Here is a 25,996-nt window from a genome sequence, read left to right as displayed (position 1 = left end):
TCCCCACAACCCTAGAAAATTTGATTACACTTGATTACTTGTTACACCCAAATCGAACAGATGCAGGTTTTTACATTTCACTGATTAGCTAATAATTTCTTAAGGCCAGAAAATTTATGATCAGATTTCCCCCACCCCCCCAGCATAGAGGTATTTTGGGGAGACCATTTGTTTTGAAAAGCACAATGCTTGGGGGATTCTGGGAGCTGAAGTCCACTCATCTTAAAGTTGCTGAGGTTGAAAGACACTGGTCTAGATTTTTGCAGGTTGCCAACCTTGGTCCACGCCAATGGCAAGAGATCATTAAAAAGACAATTGCACCGACTGTCACTAAATGCTAGCTTGCTAAGAAAAGTAATGCTAAGTTGCTGGAAAGATTGCGACCTTGTGTATTTCTCTCAGCATTCATGGCCCTACCTGAAAACCAACATCTTAGGGCAGATCTCTTAAGAAGAGACATAACAGTAGCTGAATAGGGAGTTTCAACTCAACCCCAAAACTCAGTGAGCTAAGCCCTCTGAAACAGTTTTGGGCAAAAGCTTCTGAAGTAGATATTTTCCACTATTACACCCTTGGTGAAGCTCTTGCAAGGAACTTTTGAAGTCCTCTCCCAGAAAGTATTTTTGTATAGAACACATGCATCTAACACAGAGAGAAGCCAATACAAAAAAAAACAAAAACCGTAGCATCTTAACTTTCCCAATTGCTCTGAAATGGGTGAGACCAGTGGTGGGATTCAGCCAGTTCGCACCACTTCGGGAGAACCGGTTGTTAACTTTCTGAGCAGTTTGGCAAACTGGTTGTTGGAAGAAATCATTAGGGCAGAGAACCGGTTGTTAAATTACTTGAATCCCACCACTGGGTGAGACTATGCCTATGTTGGTGTAGAATTAGGCTGAGACTTAGAAATTGATATGTAGTATCATAACATAACATAACAACAGAGTTGGAACAGACCTTGGAGGCCTTCTAGTCCAACCCCCTGCCTAGGCAGGAACCCTACACCATCTCAGTCAGATGGTTATCCAACATTTTCTTAAAAATTTCCAGTGTTGGAGCATTCACAACTTCTGCAGGCAAGTCGTTCCACTTATTAATTGTTCTGTCAGGAAATTTCTCCTTAGTTCTAAGTTGCTTCTTTCCTTGATCAGTTTCCACCCATTGCTTCTTGTTCTACCCTCAGGTGCTTTGGAGAACAGCCCGACTCCCTCTTCTTTGTGGCAACCCCTGAGATATTGGAATCATTAATTCTTATATTATATATTATTATTTCTTTATTTAACTTTCTTGATCCTTATTGTCAGGTTTTCACTAGAGAAGAGATAAATGCTCTCAAAGGAAGCTTGTCCCATGATTTTGGACATCAACTACCCTGTTTCCCTGAAAATCTGACATCCCCTGATAATAAGCCCAATCGGGCTTTTGAGTGCATGCACTAAAATAAGCCCCATCCCCCCAAAACATAAGCCTTCCCCGAAAATAAAGCCTGCCTGAAAATATTTAAATGCATGCGCAGCCAGTCCCCGCCATTTCCTCTGGATAGGGTTAGGGAGACAGAGATGGAAATCAGGTAAGACTGCAAAAGGAGCCCCGTTTTGCTCCATGCATCCCAAAATAATAAGACCTCCCCGAAAATAAGGCCAAGTGCTTATTTTGGAGTTCAAAAAATATAAGATAGGGTCTTATTTGGGGGGAAATATGATATTTTGTAGATTGACGCAAGTGGGAAATGAACCCACTTCCCATAGAGAACTTCTAATGTGAAATAATTTTTTGCTGTGAGGCTCACTAGCATCTCTGTCATTTTCTCCTCTAAAGGATTGGTGAAATGTTTGTATGTATGGGGCAGGGTGCTATTTAGGTCTGGAGCAGTGGTTCTCAACCTTTATAGTGCTGCAACCCCTTTAATACAATTTCCCACGATGTGGCGACCCCTTTAATACAATTCCCCACGATGTGGCGACCCCAACCATAAAATTATTTTCATTTTGAATTTATCGCACCTGAAGTCAGACATAGCGATCTGAACTGCTTGCGATTGCCTTGAGGACGGAGGCATTAAAGCGGAGACTCCTCCCCTATTAAGTTTATCGCGCTTGAACCCAGATTAGGCTAGCGATTGGGAGTGATTGCAGCTGGCTTGAGAAGAAGACATCAGAGCAAAGATTTCTCTCTTTTTTAATTCATCGCGCCTGAAGCTGAATTCAGCTAGCGATTTGAAGAGCCTGCAGCTGGCTTGTGGAGTCAACCATTGGAGCGTGATTCTTCGACTTGCACGTATACTTCCCATATTTCCGATGGTCTTAGGCGACCCCTGGCAAATCGTCATTCGACCCCCAACGGGGTCCCGGCCCACAGGTTGAGAACCGCTGGTCTGGAGCCATTTCTGAATTGCTGCACAGACGCTGGTATCTGCAGGAGCTTGTCGCTGTCATCAGAAGGATAAAAGCAACCTTGTAGCACAACATCACAAGCTTCACCCCTTTTGTATGGGCATGCAGTACCACAACAACATAGACAAGTTTATGAAGTATGCCACCCAGAATCCTTTGTTGTGATGAGTGGCTACAGAAATCAAATCAAATCAAATTCAATCAATCAATCAATCAATCAATCAATCAATCAATCAATGTTTTGTGTCATGACACTGCAATCCTACTTTCATCATTCTCTTCCCTGCCTTCCATCCTCACAGATGTTTCTGTTCACAGACACTGTAAACTTAACCACCGTGCTACTAATTTAACTGCAGTGGTTCACTTAACAACTGAGGTGTGAAAGGTTGTACAATGGGGCCAAGCTCAGTTAACAACTGTTTTGTTTAGCAACAAACATTTTGGGCTCAACTGTGGTCATAAGTCAAGGACTATCTGTAGTGTGCTACCAACCTACAAATCATGGGAACGTATGCTTTTGAATAAAATTGGTCCATTGGAAAAAGTATTACCTGGCTCTTGATTTTGAAACCAGAGATTTCCTTCTATAACACCCTCCACCTTTGCATTGTACATTTTTGGGGTCAATTTACAACCAGTTGCTTAGTGAGTGTTCAACGATATGATGGACCCCAAAAATGGGACTTATAACCCAGTTTCAAAGTTTCCACTTCTGGATACCCTCCCTGTGGAGTCTATGACAACTCACCACAGCCGACTCGCTGCGGCCAACTCACCATGGCTAAGTCGCCACAGCCAACTCGCCACAGGACAACTTGCCACAGACATCTCCGCCACAGGCCAGCTCGCTGTGGGACAAGAGCAGGGGTGAAATGCTACTGGCTAGTAAAAGGCAGGCAGTAAAAAATGCTACTGGTTCGCCAAACTGGTAGTAAAAAAATGTAAAAAAAAAAGTTCTGACAATCAACTGAGCGATGTGTGATCGTGGGAAGTTTTTTTTTTTTTACTTTTTAAGCATTTTTTTTACTACCGGTTGTCTGGAACCGGTAGTTAAAAGTGCTTTAAAAAGTAAAAAAAAAAGTTCCGACGATGGCACGTTACTCAGCTGATCGTTGGAACTTTTTTTTTTTTTTACTTTTTAAACATTTTTTTACTACTGGTTTGGGTGAATAGATAGTAAAAAAAATGCTTTAAAAAAGTAAAAAAAAAAGGCTCAGACGATTGCGTGGCACAGCTGATTCCCCGCCCCCCCGTCCCACTGTTCTTACCTTCCCGAACCTCCTTTTGGCATGTAATGTGCATGCGCCTGCAGCGTGTGTTTGGTGTGAACTGTGCATGTGCATGTGCATGCATAGCACGCACTTGACACGCAGCATGCGGCCAGTAAACCGGTAACAAACCGGTTCAGATTTCACCACTGGACAAGAGTTACACTAATATCAAATGAATCATTAAGGAAAAGATGCAAAAGGAAGGACAGAATGAAATGTGAATGACAAAATTATTGGGGAGTATGTTTTTTAACGTTTTGGGCATTTAAATTAGTTTTTTAAGGGTTGTTTTTAAATTATTGTGTGTATTTATATTTTATCTGCCTGTTCACCGCCCTGAGTCCTTCGGGAGAAGGGCGGTATACAAATTAAAATATTATTATTATTATTATTAAAAAATAAAATATTTTTTTAATTTATTTTAAATAATTAAATAGAATTGATAAATTGTCCTGCAGCATGTTGTCCTGCAGTGATTGGCCATAGTGAGTTGTCTTACCGTGAGTTAGCCATGCTGATTTGGCTGTGGTGAGTTGGCCACAGCAAGTTCTCCCATTCTGCTCCCTGTGTTCACATGACTACATTTTGGGCACTTGACAACTGACCCACAATTATGGCTCTTTGCAGTGCCCTGCAATCACGTGACTCCAACTTATGATATTTTGGCTGAAAACCCACTTTTATTTCTGGTTTCTCACAGAAACCACCCTATAATAAACAATGGTTTCACTTAATGACCACAGTGTTCACTTCATGATTTTATGACCAAAAAAGTCATAAAATCAGATCTGGTCACGTGGTGACCTGCTTTATGACCGTCATGAATAATGACCAAAATTATGGACTCAGTTACGGTTGGAAGGTGAGAACTACCTGTATAAGGTGCTTAAAGGAACCTCTCTTATTCAGACTAAGGGGAATCCATCCAGAAAACCCACTCATTTTCAATCATTTGTCTATTCTTCATCGCTGCTGTTCTTCTCAAAAGTGACACGCAGTCCTTACTCTCATGTTTCCACTATGGATTGTTACCGAATAATAAACAATAAAATGTTTATTGTTGATTAGCCATTAGGCCATATCAAAATACAGAATACAAAACACAGAACATTAATAAGATCATGTATATCAAAATAGAATAAAAGAAACAATTTTTAAGAAAGAATAAGAATAAAGAATGCAAACCAGAGGTGGGTTTCAGCAGGTTCTGACCAGTTCTGGAGAACCGGGAGCGGAAATTTTGAGTAGTTTGGAGAACCGGTAGTAAAAATTCTGACTGGCCCTGCCCACATCTATTCTCTGCCTCCCAAGTCCCAGCTGATCAGGAGGAAATGAGGATTTTGCAGCATCCTTCCCCTGCCATGCCACACCCACCAAGCAATGCCACACCCACCAAGCAATGCCACACCCACCAAGCCACACCCACAGAACTGGTAGTAAATTTTGAAACCCACCATTGATGCAAACCATATCTCTATACCAGCCCTACAATTTATCCCAGTTAAATGCACATATGTGGACCTCATCTTATTTATTTATTTATTTATTTATTTATTTATTTATTTATTATTTATTATTTATTTAGGTTTTTATACCGCCCTTCTCCCGAAGGACTCAGTACAATATACAAAGTAAAACAAAAATTAAAATAACATATTCTATAAATGGCCGAAAATTTAAAACCGTCAAATTTGACCCATAAAATTCATAAAATACCCCAATTAAAATTATTAAAATTCAAAAGTTTTGAACTGAACTGTTTTATTCAAATAAAGGGCTGTATTATATGTCATTTTTTTTAGTTCTAACTGTAATGACTGTATGAAATATGTTGTTTGAACATAAGGATCCCAATAGGTCGTTTGTTCAATGCGTGGTCCAAGATACTGTTCTTTCTCTCTCTGACATTCAAATAATGTATGTATATTATGTCTTCTCTCTCTGGAGTTCTGCAAATACATGTGCATTCAGTTTAAGGGACTTGGTTCAATCTTCATTACTTAAACATTGTGTTCAACTACCTGCTTGAGCAAATAAGATATTTAAATACTTGGCAATTTGGAAGGTACATTTATAGTGGCTCATCCATTTCAATCTGCCAACTTCACTAAAGATGGCTTTATCTTTTTGGTGCTTCTATATTCAAGATTCTTTGTGCAGCAAACTTTTTAGTTTGTTCTCCAATTGTACGAGAGATAGGGAGACCACAGCTCCTAATATAATTTGTCAGTTGCACAATCCAAGAGGTCTTCAACTAAAATTTTGTCTGTTCTAACATGTTTCAGTTTCTGTCAGTTTCCATAGCATGAATTTTGCACCAACGTAGGTCTCAATATTAGACAAATAACAAATTGTGCACATCCCCAATTCAGTTGTGACTGTGGCAATTGTAGTCTTTTTATTCACACCCAAGTTACTTCTCAAATGCTGTGTTCTAGTAATGATATATCTTTTAAGGCTCAAACATGAGTTCTGTATGAGAGCATGGAGTAACCTTGGCCTTATATACTTTAATAATCAGGCTAAGGAACCTGGATAGCTGTGCTTTTTTAAAAATTTAAGTAATAGTTTCACTGGTGCCTTTGCTCAATTATGAATTGTTGAGCAAGTCACAATTGGTTAGGTTCAAACATTGTGCTAAACCAAAACTAACCATGGGTTAGTTTTGGTTTACTAAATGGGTTGACAGCACATTAAAATTACAGTGAAAAATTAGCTGGATTTTATTTTTATTTTATTTATTTATTTTTATTTATTTATTTTATTTTGTCAATCATATATAAGATAACAGGTAAAAGTATAAACATAATTTGAATACATGAAAAGATTAAGTAAAAAGGAATATTAGGACAAGGACGGTAGGCATGCTGGTGCACGCCCCTTACAGATCTCTTAGGAATAGGATGAGGTCAACAGTAGACAGTTTAAGCTTAAAGTTTTGGGGGTTTGGGGAAGAAACCACAGAGTCAGGTAGTGCATTCCAGGTATTGACCACTCTGTTCCTGAAGTCATATTTTCTGCAATAGAGTTTGGAGCAGTTTACCTTGAGTTTGTATCTATTATTTGCTTGTGTATTGCTTTTGTTGAAGCTGAAGTAGTCATTGACAGGTAGGACATTGTGGCAGATAATTTTATGAGCCACGCTTAGGTCAGACTGAAGTCGGCATAGTTCTAAGTTGTCTAAGCCCAAAATTTGGAGTCTGGTGGCATAAAGTATTTTATTTGAATACGTGGAAATCAGCCGCAGATGTCAAACAGCTATAACATGATGGATTGCATCAGTCTTGAAGGAAGTGGTTAGGTAACTCAGTCTTTCGAAAAACAGGCTTTGGAAGCTTCATGACTAAATAGACTATCCCCTCCCCAATTAAATTTGGGGGAAAGGCTTTGCAGGTGTAATGATATCCACAGGGAGAATCCTCCATACAAGATGATGTGTCTTCTTATGGTGGGACACCAGGCATGCAGATCTCTGCATGATCAAGCAGAGAAATTCCCTTTATCCATCAAGTAAATAAATGGTAGGTATGGCCATCAGGTGCACCCACCCAAAGCAGGGCTGTCAAACTGGCGGCCCGCAGGCCAGATGCATCAAGCGCAGGCCACACCCACCTCAGCTCCGCGAAGGGAACAAATGCTGCGACATGTCACATGATGGCAACGTGATGCTGTGAGTTTGACACCGTGCCCCAAAGCAACATTGGGCACTATATCGGTGGGATAGATTGGCTGAAATCACGGGTGTAGTATGGTAGAAAAGGACCCCGATGACTTTCTCCCTGCTTCCATAGAAGAAAATGGGACTTTTAAGCCAGACAAAACGGAAGAATGCCTTCTTTTTGAAGTTGTGTGTTTTCACTAAAGATTTCCGAAACCTAGGAAGATGCCTGAACGGATTTACTAAATTATTTAATCAGAAAGCCAAATGACATATTTTTTGGAAACCTAGAGTCACTGTAATTTACCTTTTTTGTGTGTACATTATATGTGTGATTCAGCCAGGGCTGCTTGGACAAATCCCTACAGGATTTTATTCTAAGCAAAATTGCCTGGGAGTGGTATGTGCCATTGCCTCTTTCCCAGGGTGGAGAGATAATGACCAGCCCTAAGTTGCCCAGCTGGCTTCCATGACTAAGGCAGAACCGAGACTCTCCGTTTCCTGATTTCTAGCCTGGTGCCTTTAACCACCACATCAGACTGGCTCTTAATTTATAGTGACACACACATTCTCTTACCCGGCCCGTATGAGGACTATGGCACTACCTTCTTAAAAACCAGCAGAATATCTTTCAATAGCCACCGGCAAGCATCTTTTCTTTTAAATATTTTTATTAAGTTATAAAGTATTATAAAATGCAAAAGTAAATAAAGCAGCAGTGAGAGGGGAGGGAAAAAGGGAAAGAGAAGTGAGGAAAGGATGGGAAAAGAAAAGAAAAAGAAGCATTGACTTCCAACTTTCTCTGTTGCAGTAGAATAAAGCATTAGCATCAAATCACTTTTTGTTTTTCCATAATAATATGAACAAATCATAAAGATCTGTCAATCTAATCTATAAAACACAAAGTCAAAGTTACATTCTTTTCCACATCAAGCATGAAATTCAGGAGCAGTTTCCATGTGCATCTTTTAACCAAAGTATTCCACTCTTTCTTTACATACCCATAAGTCTAAATATATGGTTCTCTTGACTTGGGGCAACACAGCTAGTCCTCGGTGTACTAGCACTAGCACTTAGACTTATATACCGCTTTACAGTGCTTTTACAGCCCTCTCTAAGCAGTTTACAGAGTCAGTTTATTGCCCCCAACAATTTGGGTCCTCATTTTACCAACCTTGGAAACATGGAAGGCTGAGTCAACCTTGAGCCTGGTGAGATTCGAACTGCCAAATTGCAGGCAGCTGGCAGGCAGCAAAAGTAGGCTGCAGTACTGCACTCTTACCACTGCACCACCGTGGCTCAACTATTTGTTTAGTGACTGTTCAAAATTACTGAAAAGTTACTGAAGTTACTGTTTGAAGTTATTGTTCAAAGTTAACTGAAAAAAGGGACTTACAACTGTCCTCACACTTACAACCTTCCAGTATTCCCAGAATTGCACGATCAAAATTCGGGCGCTTGGCAATGGGCATGTATTTATGACAATTGCAGTGTTCCCCAGGGTCATGGGATTGCTATTTGCCACCTTCCCATCGGGTTTCTGACAAGCAAAGTCAATGGGAGAAGCCAGACTCGGCATGATTCAGCTAACCACTGCAGCAATCGGAGGCAAGAAAGGTCGTAAAATTGGGTGTGTGACTCACTTAACTACTGCTTAGCAGTGGAAATCCTCGGCTCAACTGCGGTCATAAGCCGAGGAGTGCCCACATAAGCAGATTTCTGTGGCAATAATTTTACTTTGCCGTGTCTTTAGCTGGGGCTAATTGTGGAGCCCGGTTCCTTTCCATGGGATCCTCTCACAGACTGGTTGCTCCTAAATGAGCTGGACACCTGGCTGAGACAGACCACTTTCCCTGAGTGTTTTATGACTTCTTGGCCTGCTTTATGGTTCTTCTGCCCTGCCATGCTCAGCCAAAGCCATAAAAGACAGGAAGGAATAACCCTTTTGGGGAGTCGCCTTACATGGCTCCCATACTTAAACAAGCACGAAGAGCAGGGAAGCACGCAGGCTGGGGGTGAAGGGGAGGGGAGGCATAGCCCACTTGCCATGTGGTGGTCATGCCAGTTGTTGGCCCTGGGAAGGAGACAACATATCCTAGATCTAGTTTAATGGCTGAGACTGATGTAACAGTAACGGAGTTGGAAGGGACCTTGGAAGCCATCTAGTCCAACCCCCTTCTCACGCAGAAGGCCTATACTAGGGATTCGAACCGCCGAACTGATCGACAAGCTCAGTGTCTTAGCCACTGAGCTACCTAATGACTTTCCTAGTGGCATGTTGTTTGCAAGACATTGGAGTTCGGTGGAGGCTTTTTTCCAGACTTCTATGTAGTTGCTCAGCTGGGACCGTCAGAGCCTTTTAAAAGCATTTTTTCTACAACCTCTTCGGCCAAAGACGTTGTAGAAAAAATGCTTTTAGACTCCGATTTATCTCAGCTGAGCTGCCTGATCGTCAGAGGCTTTTTTTCTTTTAAAGGCAAAAAAAAAATGCTTTTAAAAGAAAAGAAAAGCCTCTGACGATCAGGCAACTCAGCTGGGATCGTCAGAGGCTTTTAAAAGCATTTTTTCAACAACCTCTTCAGCTGAAGAGGTTGTAGAAAAAATGCTTTTAAAAGTAAAAAAAAGAGTTGGCCATGCCCATCCAATCACATTACCCACCACCACCACCACCAAGCCACGCCCACAGAACCAGTAGTAACAAATTTTACATTTCACCCCTGGTCCCAGGGCCACGTGATCCCGTTTTGCGACATTCTGGCACGCAAAGTCAAAGAGGAAGCCGGATTCACTTAACAACTGTGTTACTAACTTAACAACTGCAGTGATTCCCTTAACAACTGTGGCAAGAAAGGTCATAAAATGGAGCAAAACTCACTTAACAACTTCCTGGCTTACCAACCAAAATTTTGGGCTCGCCAGTGGTCGTAAGTTGAAGACTACCTGCCTAAGCCACAAGGGCTGAGCTTGTCCTCTGTAAACACTGCAGTTCTGTAAAGACACACATTCCACTTTCAATAGTTCAATCTGGAGTTCTTCCTCAAATGTGAGCAAGACATGAAGTGTTAATGAACTATAGGCTCCTTATTTTGGTTCTGAACAGCGTCACAAAAGATTCAGCCAGACACAGTGGCTCCTTGTCTCTGAATCTTTGCCTTTAAAAAGTCTAGAACACCCTAAAGGAAAGAGAGATGGAAGACATGCACCAGCCTGTTGTGTTGGCAACTTCCAGCTGCTGTTCATCTCCTGGACACGTTATTATTTGCAGTGAGATGATCAGGGCAGGGAATGTGGGTCTGTCATCTGGGATTGATGTGTTGTTGGAAAGAAAATGCCAGTTCCTGCAAAGAGATGCGGGAGAGAGTCTCTTACTTCATGAGCTTCAAGTCTCTTACTTCACAGGCTTCAACATACCCAACCCAATGCAAGAGAGGCAGAACTGACAGTAGGCTGACTGGCAGCTACAATAAAGCCCAAAGTGATATTTCTGCATCGCTAATGTAACCTCTACGTATGCCTCTAAAGGTGTGGAAGATTTGCACCAGGAGGAGGAGGAGAAAGAGAGGGTGAAGTCAGTCCAAGGGGACGTTGTCCTTCACAGCAAAATGAAAGAGAGTTGAGCAACGTGGCTTAGGTAGTAACTCAAGGGCAGGAGATGGTGAGGTGATTCATGGCTGTCTGGATGTTTCAGATCCTTGCTTGAACGCCACCTGAATGAAAAGGGATCCATCCATGTTGCTTTCTTGACAATAATGCAGTGGTTGTTGTTTTTTGGGGGGGAGGGGGAGGGATGTTTTCTTCAACTTCTCAGATCTCAAAGAAGCTGGATGAATCGTCATCTTCGATTTCAACCATATAAAAGATTGCACCAACCCAGAGATGATATGTGGGTTTGCTTTAGACTCTGGTTTAGCAGTGTTTGTTTCACAAAGAGTATTACACCCACATACAAAAGTAGTACACCCACATAACATTTGGTAGAAGCAACCTCCCCCTAACCGTGCTTCCTCTTCCACTTTTATTACACAACCTCTCTTGGCTCCTCCAGTTAGCTGCTGTTTGGGCGCTAATCCAAAGTTCCAAACTGGGAACGGGGAGAAACTAGTTTGAAAGAACTACACTCTCCCATAGCCCAAAGTGGGTAGATACAAATAAGACCCACCTGCCCCAAATACTTTGTACTAGTGTTTCTCAATCTTGGCAACTTTAAGATGTGTGGATTTCAACTCCCAGAATCCCCCAGCTGGCATTGCCCAAAGTGAGTAGCTACAAATAGGACCCACCCACCCCAAATACTTTGTATTAGCATTTCTCAATCTTGGCAACTTTAAGATGTCTGGACTTCAACTCCCAGAATCCCCCAACTGGCATTGCTGGCTGAGGGATTCTGGGAGTTGATATCCACACATCTTAAAGTTGTCAAGATTGACGAGAATAAATGATCTCTATGGGAAAAGGGGTCTTCTCAGTGGCTGCTCCCAGACTTTGAAGGGTCCCTTTGCGGGATGGGTTCCAAATCCTGTCATTACCAGTTTGCTTGTGCATGCACATGTGCAGAAGCACCCGGGCGGAGTCTCCTACCACTGCCTCTATAGTGGTTTGTCCGATCCGGTGCAAACTGGTAGCCACCCAACACTGGTCCCTATTTAGCATGGACTTCCACAGAATGAGAAAAGTAGCATCTGTCACATCACAAACTCCACCCCTTTGGACATGGGTGCAACATCATGACATAGCTCCCTCACATCCTGGACATAAACTATTTCAACTCCTACCCTCAAAACGATGCACTGCCCACCAGAACAACTAGACACGAGAACAGTTTCTTCCTGAATGCCATCACTCTGCTAAACAAATAATTCCCTCAACACTGTCAAACTATTTACTAAATCTGCACTATTAATCTTCTCATTGTTCCCATCATCCATCTCCTTCCACTTACGACTGTATGACTGTAACTTTGTTGCTGGTATCCTTATGCTTTATATTGATATTGATTGTTTCCTGATTGCTTATTTGTAGCCTGTGACTATCATTAAGTGTTGTATCATTAAGTGTTAAATTTGTACCCTATGACTATCATTAAGTGTTGTAAGTGTTGTACCTTGATGAAGGTATCTGTTCTGTTTCCCTCCCCCAATACTCCCAAGAAAGAGTCAGTCAAACGCCTTCTCTTCTAATTTATTTACATAGATAAATGTCCTGGCCACGTCTACCCACGGGCCTGCCAAGTCTCTGGAGATAACGAGGAAATTATAGATAAGGCCAGAATTACTCACGAATATATTCTTCCCTCCATTGATACAGTTTGCCCGCGCAAATTCACTGCTTTGTGTAAGACAAAAAACCAGGAAGTTCCGCCTCCTTTTTATAGTCTCTGCAGATGTCATTGCATGACCATCATTCTTTGGCTTTGTCCCAACGCTTCCTCTGCTGTGCGTGCCGGTCACGTCTGCGCAGTCTTGCATCACTTCAAAACTGTTCTTGGGGCATTGCCAAATCAGAAGAAGGCTCGGGAGAATCAGGCCTTGCTGGCCCCTCCTCCTCCCTTTGGGTGGGTGCCAGGGAGGGAGAGGGCCCAAGAGAAGCAGGCCTTGCCAGGTCTCCTCCCTCACTTTATGAATCATCCGAGTCCAGGAGTCCGGGTCCAGGAACCTGGGTCACAACAGTATCTTTTCTTTTATGTACACTGAGAGCATATGCACCAAGACAAATTCCTTGTGTGTCCAATCACACTTGGCCAATAAAATTCAATTCAATTCAATTCAATTCTATTCTATTCTATTCTATTCTATTCTATTCTATTCTATTCTATTCTATAACGACAGGGCTATTGGTGCAAGTGTTTTTTTTTTAAAGACTGACCTATTTTCCTCCCTACAAGTCAAGGATCAGCCAGCTCTCTTCTTCTCCTGGCAGGCTAAATAAATAAGCAAATAAATAAAGGAGATGGGTCTTTTGGTGAGAAAGCTGATTCCCTTACAAAGATGTATGGCTCTGTTTTATATGTGCCTTTTTAATGGTGGGGGTGAATTTTAAATTTATTATCTGCTAGGTTTAAAAAATAATAATACTGGTAGTATTTTGTGGCTAGCTGCCTCACACAAGGTTAAAATCCGATAGATAAAGAAATGACATGCAACAGAAGAAATGAAGGCCACAGGGTTGGCCTCTACTATATGCTGCCAGAAATGGAGAATAATAGATAGATAGATAGATAGATAGATAGATAGATAGATAGATAGATAGATAGATAGATAGATAACTTTTATTGTCATTTTTTACTGTGGCCACACTGGTACACATTAAGAATGAAATTCCATTGCCTGCTCTTAAAAGTGTACACATACATAACACACATATACATGTGCTATATACATATATACATACATACATAAACACACACACACCTACACCCATACATATAAATACACATATACATTAATCCCTGTCCATCTTGAACACATATTGGAAAGAGGAAGCTTGAGGGTTCACAAGGTTGATACTATATGGAAGGAAATTGTGACCGAATCTGGATGCTATACTTTGGATACCACAAAGCCTCATCCTCCCCCCTAAAGGTAACAAGGAAAACAGGTTGTGAAGAGGACGTGTAACATCCCAGACAATTCTGCAGACCCTCTCAAACATCGTTTATATGCTATGTCTTGGATAGGCGGAAGGGAACTGCCAATAATCTTTTCTCACCACTCTCTTGCACCAGTGGTGGGTTTCTACTGGTTCGCCCCGGATTGGGCGAACCGGTAATGGTGGCGGTGGGAGGCTCTGCCCACCCACCCGGACGTCATTGTGGACGCTCTGCGCATGCAGAGTAGTGGGTTCTGTGCATGTGCAGAAGCGCCGCACGTGAGCAAAACAAGCGCACATGCGCATGCTCTCGATTCCCAACCAGTAGCAAAGGTAAGTGGAACCCACTACTGCTCTGCAGCACCTTCTTGTCCGAAGCAGTAATGCTTCCAAACCAGACTGTAATGCAATATCACAGGATGTCCTTGATCGTCCCACTATAGAGAAATAGTAAGGACAGGGGAAGGAAGATGTACTTTTCTCATGCGATACAGAAAATGCAGGCGCTGCTGTGCCCTCTTCACCAGTGTCTCGCTGTTGAGCGACCAAGCCAGCCTATTTGTTAGCTGCATACCCAGAAACTTCTTATGCTGCTTATCATCTCCACAGGTAAGGTTGCACCTCTCAGCCACCTGAGCCAAGATCTGTAGCACCCACACCAGCCAAAGCTAGAGATGTTACCAGACATACATTCGAGGCAAAAAATCTAAATGTTTCTCTTCATCTCCCACCAGGAAACAATTCAATGGTACATTTAAAACATTTCATGAAATGCTAAACAAGGGTCTAGTTTTAGGAGTCATGGCCACTGTCATGACTTTTTGACCTTATCCTGCCTGATGGTAAAGCTTGCTTTGAGCAGAAGCTGCAGTCAAAAACTCTAGAATATGGTATGAAGGGGCATCTGCCAAGCACTCCTGCCCCTTAAATTTCCACAGTTTATTTTTTATTTCCAAAAGATGGAAACATCTGAGTACAAACCGTAGCCATAAAGCATCTAGGTAACCCTTGGGGAAGCGGCTAATTCTTAGCAGCATTTATTTACAAGGCCCTATTGCTGAATTTATATGCTATACCTTCTGCATCTTAAGTGCTCTCAAGGTGGCCACAGTACAAAACTAAAAAAAAAATGCATTTGATCATAAATATACATAAAACAAGAAAAGAGTAAATCAGCAGTATGTAAAACAAACCAGGAAACACCTGTATAATCTCCTCAATGGAAAGAAGAATTTTGGGTGTAAAAGTGTGAGCAATTCTCAGATTTAAGGAGTGCTGTGTTTTCCTAAGAAACACTAGATCAATGTTTCTTATCCTGGGCAACTTCAAGATGTGTGGACTTTAACTCAATGCATCTTAAGGTTGCCAAGGTTGAGAATCACTGCCTTAATTTTTGAAGCAAGTCTTCTGCTAACATCACTTTGAGCTTTTCCCTACTTGCACGTAAACATGGTAGAACTAAGTCCTGGCACCATCTCATCCCCAGGCCTTGGTAAGGTGGTCGTACGTCATCCTTAGCTGTACCAATATTAAGGTTGCATTTCCCTCTTATTCTGACACCATCCAAGATCGGTTGCATACATACTTATAAAGCATATTCCATCAGTTTACTCCTTTCCGGCAACATGTTGCAGAACACAGAAAGGGAATAAGATAGAGAAATGCAAAGCAATGAAAGATAAAGCAATACTTCTAAAAACCAGTTTATGTCATTCATGGTACCTCTTCACATTAATCCTTGCAAACCATTCTTGCTTCCACCCTATCCGTATATTGGTTAATACCAGTGGTGAAATCCAATTTCTTTACTACCGATTCTGTGGGCGTGACTTGGTCGGCATGGTGTGTCTTGGTGGGCGTGGGTTGGTGGGCATGGCAGGGGAAGGATACTACAAAATCTCCATTCCCTCCCCACTCCAGGGGAAGGATACTGCAAAATCCCCATTCCCTCCCCACTCCTGGGGGAAGGATATTGCAAAATCTCCATTCCCACTCCACTCCAGGGGAAGGATATTGCAAAATCCCCATTCCCTCCCCACTCCTGGGGGAAGGATACTGCAAAATCCCCATTCCCTCCCCACTCTGGGTCCAGCCAGAGGTGGTATTTGCCAGTTCTCTGAACAACTCAAAATTTCACTACCGGTTCTCCAGAACCTGTCAGAACCTGCTAGATTTCACCCCTGGTTAATACATTACTCTTTGTTCTTTCAATCCCTTACTTCTCTTTTGGGAGGGAGCATTTTATTTTTTGCACCCAGCCACAATTTTCATAGCCTTTCCTTACCATGACGTCTCACAACTCTACGGCATTTCTGTGATATCATTCCTATCGCTGTGTTTCAAGCAAACACTGTTCCCTGTGTCCTATTTCTATTCATTCTGTTGAGAGATTCACTGTCTACCAATATATATTTTTTATCATGCAAGACTTATACTTCCCCTTCCTGTGGTCATTCTACTTTCATTCCCTTCTTTCTTTTATTTGTATGTCCATTTCCCCATTTCCCCTGTCATCTTTGCTTTCTTCACTTGTTCTCATAATCACTCATAATAAACCATCAAATCAATCACCCTTGTTCCTTTTTTATGTGTATTTATGAAAAGACATTTAAACATATTCAAAACAAACAGTCCTTTTGCTAATCAGATGCTTACTCAATAGCCAGTATTCTCCTGGTCCAATCCCTTTTTCTACACTCTTTCATTTTGATCCCACCACCAATCATGTGACTTAGAAGAATTTTGTGCGTGCATCGCATCCTTTCAGAATGTTGTATAATTCTTCCCAGAAATAATATCTGGTTCTTTCATTAGCTCTAATCACTGGTTTGTAACATACAAGAGTCACAAACCTACAGTTCCTAATTTCATATGCACCCAGGTCAAGCCAGGTGATCATTCTGTTTTCTTGAGATAAAATATAACTTACTTGAATCCCATTTAACAGGTAGCTGAACTCATGCTGCTCCAATACAAAATATGTAATAGGAAGGTCATACTAATGGGATTGATTCTTGTAACTGAAATGCACTGAAGATCCTTTGAGCTTGAAGGAGATGCTGATTCCAGAGTGTTGAAACAGTAAGGAACTCTAAATGAATGGCAGGATAAAAAGATGTGTTTTTCAGCTGTTTCCAACAGCTTGTTGATGCCCAACAATCTCATCTTCTATTTGGGGATTGATTCCCAAATATTTTGTGGGGGGAACACTGGAATCTTTCTGGATTAGATTGCACCAGATTTGGCTAAGTGCCAGAACGTTTTAGAATTTCAGTCACTGTGAAGTGAGGAATTACAGTCATTAACACAACTTGGACGACTGATCCTAGGCATGGGAAGATGGATTAAAAGAGTTGGAGTGACATGAAAAAAATAACTTCAGGCATATGGGGCAAAACTCTGACAATGTATTTCATATTTTCATTCATACCTTTCTGGTATTATTTCAGCTCTTACATTTATAATTTAATCAACACCTGCACAAAATTAGATAACTATTGTTTAGATTAGATGTATTGTTTAGATACATCCTTCCCAGTGGTGGGTTGCTACCGGTTCACCCCAGGTCGGGCAAACTGGTAGCGGCGGCAGGAGACTCCGCCCACCCGCCTGGACACTTCTGTGCATGTGCGGAAACATTGCGCCTGCACTGAACTTTGTAGCAAATTAAATTGAAACCCACTACTGATCCTTCCCCTGTCGTGTCCCACTCCTCCGCTGACGGCCGGGTCAGGGAAATCCGAATCAGGCTTGCCTCTGCAGCTCTGCCCAAAGTCCTAGCAAAGTCCTCAGAGCAGGCAGGAGACCAGAAAGTGACTTCAGCAAGATAAGTTCGACTTTTGCCTGACTCAGAGACTGCCAGAAAGCAGATCCTTTATATAGGCCATGGGGTGTGGCTCCATGACTCAGCACTCATTAAGGCCTGCCCCTCCCTTCCTTCTGTTGCCTCCGCCTATCCAGTCTTCTGATGCGAGGGTCACTCCAATCAGCAGCTGTTGGAAATAAACTTTCCTCAGGCTCACATGCTGTGGAGGAGGGGGAGGGGTCTAGCTGTCTGCTTGCCTGGGCATGGAGCCAGGGCTGGGGCCGGGGGATGCTCCCTCCTCTGCAGCCTGCTTGGGCATGGAGCCAGGGCTGGGACCGGGAGGTGCCCCCTCCTCTGCAGCTTGTCTGGGCATGGAGCCAGGACTGGGGCCGGGAGGCATACATTCCTCCGTGTTCGGGAGCAGATAAGAAGGCCCCGGCTGCGGTGAGAGCGGACAAGACACAACATCCCCTTTCTTTTCGTTTGACAGACATACATCTATTTTGTTTTTCCTTTCCTTTGATAATTCATGCACTTGACCACTTGCCTTACTTTCCAAGCTGCAGTCTTCCTTGTGACATGGTCATTGCCCAGATGGGCCCATTGATATCAACCTTCACTGCCCATCAATTTTGGTCAGTCAAAGCTTTAACATGGAACTTGTTAGGTTTGGGTATTGACGAGGCAGGAGACCAGGTTAGTGACAACAGCTCTTTAATATAGTGTGACCCAGCAAAACTCCCGCCAAAACTTACAGTAATACATTACAGAACTTTTTAGTAAATAGAGAAGATATGGACAACATTATCAAACTCAGTTGAAACCATGGCACATGCAGCAGAGTTGGGTTTCAGCAGGTTCTGACCAGTTCTGGAGAACCAGTAGTGGAAATTTTGAGTAGTTCAGAGAACTGGTAGTAAAAATTCTGACTGGCCCCGCCCCCCATCTATTCTCTGCCTCCTGAGTTCCAGCTGATCGGGAGGAAATGTGGATTTTGCAGTAAACTTCCCCTGGATTGGGAAGGGAAGGGAGATTTTACAGTATCCTTCCCCTGCCACACCCAATAAGTCACTAAGCCATGCCATGCCCACCAAGCCACACCCACAGAACCAGTAGTAAAAAAAATTTGAAACCCACCACTGACATGCAGCATTAATAGCTTAAGGACAAAGATGGCCAGTTTTCATATATTTTGGTCAATATGCTACAGCCAAGTCCACTTTTATCCCAAGCACATTATTTTATTTTATATAAGGTAGGATCTCAGAAAACACCTTGTAAGCTAATTTACACGTTCACAACTCACTAAGTATGAGTTAATGAAAGATGAAGATCATACTTTGTTGCGAAGGAAGTCAGGTGACGGTAATAATTGGGATTGCAGGGTATCTTCTCGGCTGTTTCATGCTCATATAGGCATTTCCACCTATCTCTGGTCAGCCTCATTTGCTACCATTCTGCAGCTCTCTTCCTAAACATCTGGATACCGTAGCATTATACAATTGGCTGTCAGCGTTTAGTGCTCTGTTGCCTTTCTTAGGTTAGTTTAGTTTAGCCCATAACAGCAAAGGAGTGAATGATGGAGACCACCCCCTATGCACCATGTATGTAAAGCAGACCATGCAGGAATCTAGAAGACAGCGAGATGATGGAGGAGTCCTTCAGCCAAGCTGATTATACTCCTGCAATAGTGTTGTGACTGGCAGATGTTTTTCTCATTGGATGCTGACATGCAGAAGAAGAGGGAGGGGGGCAAAGCCAGAAGAATCAAGCAATTGCTTTGCTCATTGTGCATTGCTCATGCAAAATTAGGACAACACAGGATGGCTATAGAGTCAGTTTGGTTCTGGTATACCAATTCTGTTTGGAAAAGTAAAAAATGGGAGAAGGCAAGATCTCTCTCTCTCTCTCTCTCTCTCTCTCTCTCTCTCTCTCTCACACACACACACACACACACACACACACACACACACACACACACCATTCCTCCTGCAGTTTCAGTGCAGGACAACGTCATCACCCTGTTGTTATCACTCTGCTGCACAGCACAGAGTTCAATGGTCAGCCAAATGCCCCAGCAAGCTCCAAGCATCCTGCCCAGTTATCCTGCTGCTTCAGCTGCCAATGGCATCCTGGGAAATGTAGTACAGAGGCATCTGGATTTGGAGGACATGTTTTTTTATTTTTTTATTTATTTATTTGTCAATCATATATAAGATAACAGGTAAAAGTATAAACATAATTTGGATACATGAAAAGAGTAAGTAAAAAAGACTATTAGGACAGGGACGGTAGGCATGCAGGTGCACTTATGCACTTCCTTTAAACTTTGCATTGATGCCATCTCAGAAATGCTAACTATTTGTGAGGTAATCCTTTTGAAATAAAGCATCCTCTTTCAGACAACCTTCTTTAAAATTGTTGATGAAAAGTACAGAAGGGTGGAGCAAAATTCATACCAGTTTAGAATAGGTGCCAGATTTAATTTCATCTTTACTCGTTTATCCAGTCAGGATGTCTGCATTTTTGGGGCACGTTTAAGTATACTTCTGAATCTGAGAATTGTTCAAGAAACAACATTTGAATGGGGATCCCCATTTAACCCTGATCTGGATTTCATATACAGGATGCGTTGCTTACTTAGTTAATATTAAGGCTTTTTAAAATTTAATAAAATTATGTTTATTGACATAATGTGATATTCTTTGTTTTTGACTCACAGAGATGTTTGCATCGCAACTCTTCAGTGTTGTGACCCCTGGGCTAATGAATTAATATTCATGTGGCACTTCTGATCCTCTTATTATGCTCTTGAGACCCAAGTTCATTTGCATTTTCAGCTATCAAAAAGTTTTTGTTTTTTGTGTCTGGGTCAGTTTTTACTCACGGCTACTATTTGGACCAATCTCTGCAGTTTTCTTGGCAAGATTTCAGAAGTGGTTTGCTCTTGCCTGCTTCCTAGGGCAGTGAGAGAGTGACTGGCTCAGTCACTCAGCTCATGACTGGGTCAGGTCTTAAACTCACAGTCTCCTGGTTTTTAATCTAGTGCTTTTAACCACTACGCCAAATTGTTTCTCATCAAAAAGTACAAATACAGTACTGAATTATATGCAGTTTATCACTAAAATAAAAGTTGTTCTTGTACATAGTGATAATTTTTAAAAATAAATAAGGTACGCTAGGTTTTTCAGGGTTTTTATTAAGCACAGTTACCGTATTGCCTTTCTAATTTACATTAAAACACTTCTAAAAGTATTTTAGAAGAACATTTAATTAATTGTGCATTTATATCTTAAAGCAACGTTTAAGTGTAAACTAGTAAAAAAAAAGAGAGAAGAGATTGCCAAACTTCTGTGTTGACAGACTTGCTATCATGTGGCTGACTCGTTGTTGGTCATGGGAAATTATCATCAGAATTGTTGTTCTAGGTTACCAATTTAAATATCACCACTGGGATTAATACCTTTTGGTAGTGAGTCAAAACGTACACGATAAAGGCAGGATAAGGATAAGCTATAGGGGCAGCCAATTTATGCTGATGCAGTTTTCTGTTTATAGTAATGTGAATAGTTTTATAGCACATAACCCTTATCTGTCATAACTTTCCACCAACTCAAAGATAGAAGGATAGCACTTCAACTCATCAGCAAGGAAAGGTTTTTACACACTCATCAGGACCTTCTACTTCTTGATTTGTAATATAGGTTTACAGTAAAGACACTATTGAATCTGCTCTTTGTGTGAGTACAGGTAGTCCTTGACTTACGACCACAATTGAGCCCCAAACTGCCCAAGGAGCTGCTGATACAGTTCTACAGAGGAATTATTGATTCTGTCATCTGCACCTCTATAACTGTCTGGTTTGGTTCTGCAATTTAACAAGACAGACACAGACTTCAGAGGATAATTAGAACTGCAGAAAAAGCAATGGCTACCAACCTGTGTTCCATTGAGGACCTGTATACTGCACGAGTCAAAAAGAGGGCTGTGAAAATATTTATAGCCCCTCACATCCTGGACATAAATTGTTTCAACTCCTACCCTCAAAACGACGCTATAGAGCACTGCACACTAGAACAACTAGACGCAAGAACAGTTCCTTCCCGAAGGCCATCACTCTGCTAAACAAATAATTCCCTCGACACTGTCAAACTACCTGCACTACTATTAATCTTCTCATTGTTCCCATCACCCATCTCTGTATGACTGTAACTTTGTTGCTTGTATCCTTACGATTTATATTGCTATTGATTGGCTCCTGATTGCTTATATGTAGCCTATGACTATCATTAAGTGTTGTATCATTAAGTGTTAAATTTGTACCCTATGACTATCATTAAGTGTTGTACCTTAGAATTCTTGATGATCTTTTCTTTTATGTACACTGAGAGCGTATGCACCAAGACAAATTCCTTGTGTGTCCAATCACACTTGGCCAATAAAAAAAAAAATATTCTGTTGCTAAGTGAGACATTTGTTCAGTGAATTTTGCCCCATTTTATAACCTTTCTTTCCGCAGCTGTCAAGTGAATCCGGCTTCCTCATTGATTTCGCTTGTCAGAAGGTTGCAAAAGGTGATCACATGACTCCGGGACACTACAACCATCATAAATATGAACCAGTTGCCAAGCACCTGAATTTTGATAACATGACCATAGGGATACTAAGACATCCGTAAGTGTGAAAAACGGTCATAAGTCACTTTTTTCAGGGCCATTGTAACTTTGAACGGTCGCTAAACCAACTGTTTTATTTATTTATTTATTTATTTATTTATTTATTTATTTATTTATTTATTTGCATTTATATCCCGCCCTTCTCCGAAGACTCAGGGCAGCTTACACTATGTCAAGCAATAGTCTTCATCCATTTGTATATTATATACAAAGTCAACTTATTGCCCCCAACAATCTGGGTCCTCATTTTACCTACCTTATAAAGGATGGAAGGCTGAGTCAACCTTGGGCCTGGTGGGGCTTGAACCTGCAGTAATTGCAAGCAGCTGCTGTTAATAACAGACTGCATTAGTCTGTTGAGCCACCAGAGGCCCTTATAGGTCAAGGTCTACCTGTACAGGATTGTCTCTTCACTCATTTTCTTTGTACTATAAAATAGAGAAGTGGCATTTTGACACTTCAACTACGTGGCACAGTGTTTTAAGAATAGCCAGAGATTTCAGTGACAGAGGGAGCTTTACCAATCCCTTTTTGCATTCACACGTGTTATAACACCACAAGTGAAGGTGAAAGTGAAGTCAAAATGGGAAGAACTCAGATTCCAAAAAGGCAATCCCGACTCTCCGTGGTTTCTTCTTGACAACGTTTGGTACTTTGCTATTGATCCCAGGACCCCTCTTGCATTTAATCATGGCACATTTGTACCCCAACAACTCCAATTTCCCTCGTTATTTTCAAGATGCCCTCGCTAGCCCATGGACAAAACAAGTTTAAGTCAGTGTTAGATGTAATACTATTAAAATAGTTCTTTCTTGGGTGGAAGAACACCACTTTAAGATGTGCAAAATTTGTTCTACTTCATCATTCAATGAATTGGAGGCATAAATTAGGTGACCATTAGTGAATGTGATCCACAGTGTCAGTGGTGGGATTCAATTTTTTTTACTACCAATTCTGTGGACGTGGCTTGGTGGGCATGGCAGAGGAAGGATACTGTAAAATCTCCATTCCCGCCCCATTCCAGGGGAAGGTTACTGCAAAATCCCCATTTCCTCCCAATCAGCTGGGACTCGGGAGGCAGAGAATAGATGGGGGCGGGGCCAGTCAGAGGTGGTATTTACCAGTTCTCCGAACTACTCAAAATTTCCGCTACCAGTTCTCCAGAACTGGTCAGAACCTGCTGAATACCACCTCTGCACAGTGTGTTTGTGGATGATAAATGTTAAGGATATGTGAATGTGCCTCCTTCCTCTGGTCAACAGAATCCAACAAGAAAGAATAGGACAGGGATACAAATATTGAAACCAGATTCTGCAACAAATCCCAATGCCTATTTTTCTGTTATAACTACACCAACATTACCATCGTGAGTGCTAACAACTTCACACATAATGTTAGAGGGTTCTTCACATGCTATTCCTGTAGGGTGACACATGCCGGCATGCCCTCTGATGAAGTCTGTGCAGATCAAAAAGGACAGATTTTGCACAAAATAATTAATGGACACAAATCTGACATCAAGACTCAAAACAAGGACAAAATAGCAAAGCGTTCTAACCACCCAGGACATCCCTTCATAGACCTTTGCGAAGTGGTTTTGGAGCAAAAAAGCATTGCCAACCCAATTGTCCAGGACATGGCTAATCTTAACACATATCAAGAGGTTTCAGGCAACCTCAGAAGAACTTAACAAATACAGTGCACTGCTAATACAATATAATTGTTAATTGATGTTTATAATCTGCCTCCTAAAGAACCTCAACTATATAATTACTCTGACTTCTCTTTTCTGCTAACCCATCTGAACCCAATGTATCTAAATCACAGCAGTCAAGCCACTGCATGCATCATGATGCTCATGAAAACGTATGACTCACATAAAATTATGAATCTGAAAAGGTGCTACCAGAATTGTTTAGAACCTTGGCTACCGCAGACTAACACAGCTCTCCTCGTACGATGTTTCTATGTGAGTGCAGATTTGCTAATATTTGCACTCATCATGTGATAAAGACATTTTAGGTGCTTCCATCTGAGCAGGGGTGAAATCCAGCAGGTTCTGACAGGTTCTGGAGAACCGACAGCGGAAATTTTGAACAATTCAGAGAACTGGTAACGGAAAGTTTGAGTAGTTTGGAGAACCGACAAATACCACCTCTGGCTGGCCCCAGAGTGGGGTGGGAATGGAGATTTTGCAGTATTCTTCCCCTGGAGTGTGGTGGGAATGGAGATTTTGCAGTATCCTTCCCCTGCCACGCCCACCAAGCCATGCCCACCACGCCACACCATGCCCACAGAACCGGTAGTAAAAAAATTTGGATTTCACCACTGCGTCTGAGGTTTTTATTGTACCAACAACCTACCACATTTAGGGATTTTTATGGGGGCTGAAAAGTATTTCTTTTCTTACTGCAAATAGTCTGCCCCCAAAAAAGAGGGTATAGTTCAGTGCTGGGTTGCTACCAGTTCGCCAAGGATTGGGCGAACCGGTAGCGGCAGTGGCGGGATGCTCTGCCCACCCGCCCGGACGTTTCTGCGCATGCGCAGAAGCATTGTGTGTGCGCATGCGTGCAGAACCACCCATGAGCGAATTTGTAGTGGCCGAAATTGAAAGCCACTACTGGTATAGTTACAATTTCCCTTTTGAGGATAACATTAAGATCAACTCTGGAAGCACTACAGCATTCATAGCAGTGAGATGAAAGCCCCACACGTGACATTTGCTGTGCCATAGCATGTGGGAAATGTGAAATGAAATCCTTTTATGTAATTTTAAGGCCTCAACTGATTGCCTCCTTGTGGTTTCTGCAGTAATATGCTAGTGATCCTGGGTGATTTTGGGGCTGCTTGCTCTCAACCTAACCCATCTCACAGGGTGGTTGTTGTGGGGAAAATAGGAGGAAGAAAATGTGAAGATTTCTTTCTTTATTTTTATTTATTTATTTTGTCACACAGTATATATAAGCATAAGCATGAAATAATTATACAATATATAAGCATATATATGAGTATGAGTATGTAATAACTATATTAATTGGATATAACGAAAGGAAACAATAGGACAGGAAGGGTAGGCACGCTTGTGCTCTTATGCATGCTCCTTACAGACCTCTTAGGAATGGGGTGAGGTCAATGGTAGATAGTTTTTGGTTGAAGGTTTTGGGATTTTGGGAAGAGACCACAGAGTCAGGTAGTTTATTCCAAGCATTAACAACTCTGTTACTGAAGTCATATTTTCTGCAATCAAGATTGGAGCGGTTAACATTAAGCTTAAATCTATTGTGTGCTCGTGTATTGTTGCAATTGAAGCTGAAGTAGTCTTCAACAGGAAGGACATTGTAATAGATGATTCTATGAGTTAAACTCAGGTCATGTCGAAGGCGGCGTAGCTCTAAATTTTCTAAACCCAGGATTTCAAGTCTGGTGGCATGAGGTATTTTGTTGTATTCAGAGGAGTGGAGAACTCTTCTTGTAAAATATTTCTGGACACGTTCAATTGTATTGATGTCAGAAATGTAATGAGGGTTTCAGACAGTCGAGCTGTATTCAAGAATTGGTCTAGCAAATGTTTTATATGCTCTGGTTAGTAGTGTAGTGTTTTTGGA

Source organism: Ahaetulla prasina, chromosome 2, assembly GCF_028640845.1.
Source record: "Ahaetulla prasina isolate Xishuangbanna chromosome 2, ASM2864084v1, whole genome shotgun sequence".
In the NCBI taxonomy this organism is placed as follows: domain Eukaryota; kingdom Metazoa; phylum Chordata; class Lepidosauria; order Squamata; family Colubridae; genus Ahaetulla; species Ahaetulla prasina.
The sequence above is the reverse complement of the archived record's forward strand: the minus strand, read 5'-3'. Positions refer to the sequence as shown.